Genomic DNA, 5,563 nt, shown 5'->3' with positions numbered 1-5,563 from the left:
TTTTTTTGAAACATGGATTTTGCAAGTAATTTGGATTGTGAATACATTTTATTCTCAGCCACCATAATTATCTTTGAGTTGATATGTTTACCAGCGTAAGCTGATTTTTCTTTCTTCTTTTTGTTCTATGAACCTGTCCTGGTGGGGGCAGATTTTTGTGCAGGAACTAGCAAACTAAGGTAATCTGAGGGAAGAGCGAATATGAAGTCATGTCCCAACTATCATAGCAGATGCAAGCTTGAACATGATCACCTTTTGAGATTTACTTCTGTTTATGAATACTGTTTAAACTTATGATTAAAATCTTACTTTGGGTTTGTAATAACTAAATTAATTTTCATGTGTGATGAATGTTTGATTTAAGTGTAGCTTGTAGAGTCAATCCAGCCATATTAATGGGTTGACTCCAGCAGGTGACAGCCTCCGTAACGTTTGATTAAGCTCATGCTTCCACTATTGCTAGAAAGTATAGTTTTTAATTAATATTTAACATAAGCTAGGACGGGGCTGTTACAAGTGGTATTAGAGCCAAGGTTTTCTTCTTTTTAAAGAAAAATGAAAACGTGATTTTGATACTTATCTTCATATAAGTATTCAATTGTTTTAAACTTAGATGTTTTAAAATGATGGATTGATCATGTCCAAGGAAGCTAAGAAATGCTATGATGGTAGGAGTAACATGCTTAGTAGGGCAAATAATGTGTGTAGATTATGTGTGTGATACTTATGTGTGTTATCTAAATTATGTGTATGTATGTGCAATTAGATGTCTGCAAGTGGAAATGGTAACAGTAATGGGTCAAGAGTAATATGGAGGAACAATGCATATTGGGTGATTGGTAGTGATGGAATTCGAAGGTACCAAGAAGAACCAGATGTCAAGAGGAATGAAGGAGAGGATCCTTTGGTTTTTGCTAGAGAGAAACTTAATGTCATAGAAGAGTATAACCAGATGTATGGGAGTGGAAACCATAACCCTTTCACTCACCCGGCTATTCAAGCATACACCCTCATCAAGACCTTACCGCAGTTTCATCCCTGGGTGTTGTTCCGTTGGACTTACTGGAAATTGCTAACTTTGTTTATGGCAACACCATCTTTGCTGAATTTGAATGATAGTATTGCTATAGATAATATTGATAAGAATCTGATCAGGTGGGAAGGAACACCGGAGGAGGTGTTAGATGAGATGGAACAGGCTAAGCAAGCAGCGGGTTTGCAAGATATGGGTCGGGATGCTCAGTACTGGATAGATATGTATAACAGAATAGCCACAGTAGAATACCAAAGGAGAAGAGGGGGAAGAGTTCCTACACCCCCTAACTCTGCTGCTAGTATGGCACCACCTCAACCTCAAAGATCTGGAGATTCTGCTACGAGTATGGCTCCTCCCCAGTCACGTAATTCGAGAGGATCAAGTGATGATTCAGGAGTACCCACTACAAGAATCCGTGTTTTTACCGACCGCCCCAATCGGTCGGTAAAACACAAAAAACGGACGGTAAACATTTTACCGACCGCTGAACGGTCGCTGATCGTCGGTTGGTATAAGGTTGGTTGGTAATTTCAGATCACCAACTGAAAGGCGGACGGTAAAATTTTACCTACCGCTTTTGGGTGATTAGCGACCGTTCGCCTGTAGTAGGTAATTACCTACTGATGTCCGGTTGGTAAATGCAGTAGGTAATCACCTACAAGCAATGTGTTGGTATTTACCTACCGGATATCTGGCGGTCGGTAATTTAAAAACAACGGTAGGTGATTACCAACCGTTTTATACATTTTACCTACTATTTTTGTTAGGTTAGACAACGTATTTAGATAGGTAAGCCTACCGTTATTCGGTCGATAATTTGCTATTATTTTCTAAAAAAAATATTATTTTTACCACAATAGAAACTAACCCTCCATTTTATATAAATAATAGGTTTGTTACAACATATATTAAACATCATATTCTCCAAAATATAGATCTAATAGTAATTCCAACAACCAAAATTAAACATTATTTTTCTCAAAATACATAATATACTAATAAAAGAATAAAGGAGTCTCGCCCTCAGGATCATTCGACGAATGTGGCGTAGACTGGCCTCCTGAAGCTCTCCCTCTCCTGCTAGAAGAAGACATCTAAAATAATTTTATTCAAATAACACAGATTAGTATAACGAATAATATAATATAGTATAAACTTAAAAGTTTTTTTATATCAAATTTAAGGATGAAATAAGAATCAATTCAAACTCAACATATTATATAATATAAAAATATGAATTATAAAACCAATCATTACTAAATCCACCAAACATAATAATATAATGTATCGAAATTTAGAAGTTCATAGCACACTACAAAATTTAATAAAATCTCGAACTCCATTCACAAACTCAGTCTTGAGAAAGCGTCCATCACGTCTATCATACATCCAACTACGCTCTTTTCGTTTCATGATCCTCTATTCTACACATCTCAATTAAAACAATATTACTAACAAAGTCTAAATTCAACATCGTCATTTACTACATTAAACTTTAATCACGTCAAAATGAACATAGGAGTATCACACATTATATTAAAAATTACAAGTTATCCAAATAAGTCAAATTAAGGTTATTTCACTGTGATATCAATATCATTATATATATATATATACCACCATTGTAGTCTATCATAATTACAATAATTTGAGGAGGATCAATATCTATCTTTCTCAAAGAGGTTCTTCCCAGAATAGAAGGATAATGTATCCTAATTCCTAGCTTATTCAGCTTCCCTCTAGTTAGGAATTAGGATAATGTATTGCCCCCAAAATGTTGGTAACATTCTCATCTCCTTCCTTGCATTATTTCATCTCTTCTACTACCCCCATGAGAAAAAAAAATTGGAATTATAAGCATTAACATGCCAAAAAGTTCTGATTATGATCCCAAATTGCTAGAACAAAACACTATAGACATTCATGCCACTCTAAAATATGTGAGTAACACATCTTCATGAACAAGTACCCTTAAATAGAACTTGATAGAAATTAAACTAATTATGTGAGATTAATATATTTTAAAAGAAAACCATATATAAATCAAACACGCATTTACATATTCAAGTTTCAGTTAATCAATTTGATTCAGTATTATATCAATATTTAATGAAATTTGGTACCCTAAGGTTATTTTATAGCTATATATGAAAATTAAGGTAGTCTAATTTAAGAAAAATGAACAATTAAGCTTACTCCTGCTTACTCCGAAAATGCTCACGTGATTGGTACGTTGCTGTCATGAATTGCAGTCAGCTCGTAAGAGGCCAAAGATTAAGCTCTCACTAATCTTGCTTAACTAAACAGCAAAGCACATATTATGTAGTGCTAAATGATGGAAACTTCTTTATTTTATTTGAAGATAATGATCTTTAACAAAAACCAATGCTTAAAGCACTTAATCAGATGATTATGCATTGTGTTAGGGTGTATTTTTTTTTTTCTAATAAGTTAGGTGCAGATATCTATGCAACCAATGGTACTTTAAACTGCATTTCTTTAGCAGTCTAACTTTTTTTTGTTTCTCTCATGTTGCCACTTTCTCTACCTACCTTAGATAACTATAGTCTGTATATATACAATATATAAGTAGAATTACAAGCTTACTCCGGATTAAGGAAAATGAAAAATGATCCATGAACTTAAAGATTGGATGAACTTATAGATTGCATGAAGTAGCTACTTCTATACCCTTGTTCCAATAAACTTCAATATGCTTGTTCCAATAACAATCCACATTACTGCTTAGTTAGAATTCTCAATTGGTCTATCATAATTACAGCTTCAATACCCTTGTTCCAAGAAAATCTCATTGCATTTATTCGGAAAAAACAAAGTACAAAATTCATGAAACAATTCGCACCAAACTAAACCAACCTGTTGTGGTGGGCGCGACGACGGAGCAGTGGCGACGACGACGGTAAAATTCGCGATATTGGTGTGGTGGCGACATGCGTCGACGGTGAAATTCTGAAGTTAAACAAGACATTCATCATCAGACATTAACCCTCCAAAAGTACTTCAAAAATAAAAAATAAAAACAAAAAATTTGCAACCGGTAACATGCAGGCAAAGTGCATTACTGCTTAGAAGTTAGAATTCTCAATTGGTACATGAATATTGCAAATTTAGGACAGAAAAACAGATTACTTTCTAAAAATTATACTAATTTTTTTTTTAAAAAAGAGATGAAGATTACTTACCTGAAACCGGCAACGGCGTGATGATGACGAAGCAATTGGCGACGGAGAAGATGAAGACGAAACCGGAGATGGCGGCAGTGGAGAAGTAACCGGCGAAGGAGGCAGTGGAGAGGCGAAAACAAACGGGCAACTTCAATGGTGTCGTCGGTTTTTCGAAACCTAGGTTTTACCGCATAGAAGTTAGAAAAGAGAGGAAAAGGGAAACGTGGGAGTTAAAAAGGCTGGAGTTACTAGTTGGGATTTACCGACCGTTAAGCGGTTGGAAATATTTAAAGGCGGTAGGTAATTACCAACAGAAACAAGAGCAGTCGTTGATTCAGTCTCTAAATACCTAATGCCAATAAAAACGGTCGGTAAAATACTAAAGCCGTCGGTAATTACCATCCACCTTGGAAATGGTCGGTATTTGTAATATTAACAACCGATTATTGTGCGGTCGGTAGAATCGGTCGGTAAAAGACCGGATTCTAGTAGTGACCCTCGGGGGTGCCAGGAGTAGTATTTCGAGGAAGTAACTCATGGATGAGTGACCCCGACTACATTCCCGAAACCCTATCCTCCAGTAGCGATGACAGTGGATACGCATATGATCCATATAACATTCTTTAGGAGAAATTAGCATAGTGATGATGTGGAAGGAAGTGGTGGTAGCCTTAGTTTTTATTGTATATGTAAAAGAATTGTCAGGATGAGATGATTGACTCTGGGCAATGGAACTATTGTATTGTATTTTGAAGTTAAGATTTTCAAGTTAAATATATTTTGAATGATCTGTGATATGAATATATGTACTTATACGTGTAAAGTGGGGAAAATTGCAATCCTTTTTGGGAATAAGTGTTTAGTAGCTTATATGTAATAATTTGGAAATTTTGGGGATTACTAAGAATATTCAGTTATCATTTTTATAGGTTATGGCACATATCAACGTGACCAATGAGATCCAGCAGAATGTGGAAAACAATGAACCACAGGAACAACTGGAAAATTCTCAAGCCGAACAGATATGTCAGCTAAGGGAAATGAATACCCGATTGCTGGCAATCCTGGAAAAGCAGGAACAAAATAGGGATAATGAGGAAGGGAAGTTCTATAAGAGGCTTGCTACTCATAAGCCACGGGGCTATGACGGCGAAGCGGATCCGGTAAAATTTGAAGACTGGATTGCATATATGGAAAAGCTGCTGGATGTGGTAAACTGTCCAGAGAACTTGAAGGTAAAGCTGGCATCCTTTTACCTGGAACCCTGCGGATATGTGGGGTACAGTTAAGAAAACCTCCACCCAAGCCATTTCCACCTGGGAAATGTTGGTGGAAAAGTTGA

The 5,563-nt window shown here is 36.0% G+C and overlaps 1 long non-coding RNA gene across 1 annotated transcript; it reads right to left on the bottom strand.

Moving 5' to 3' along the window:
• Positions 1-1,893: 1,893 nt before the first annotated feature.
• Positions 1,894-4,669, bottom strand: LOC125496970 (uncharacterized). Its single transcript, XR_007273451.2, has 3 exons — positions 4,240-4,669; positions 3,914-4,006; positions 1,894-2,130 (listed from the first exon to the last, which is right to left on the bottom strand). It is a non-coding gene; the product is annotated as an uncharacterized LOC125496970 (long non-coding RNA).
• Between the last annotated feature and the right edge of the window lie 894 nt (positions 4,670-5,563).

This window comes from Beta vulgaris, chromosome 4, assembly GCF_026745355.1.
Source record: "Beta vulgaris subsp. vulgaris cultivar EL10 chromosome 4, EL10.2, whole genome shotgun sequence".
NCBI classification, from domain to species: Eukaryota; Viridiplantae; Streptophyta; class Magnoliopsida; order Caryophyllales; family Amaranthaceae; genus Beta; species Beta vulgaris.
Note: the sequence above shows the minus strand (reverse complement) of the source record. Positions and strands in the feature narration are given on the sequence as shown.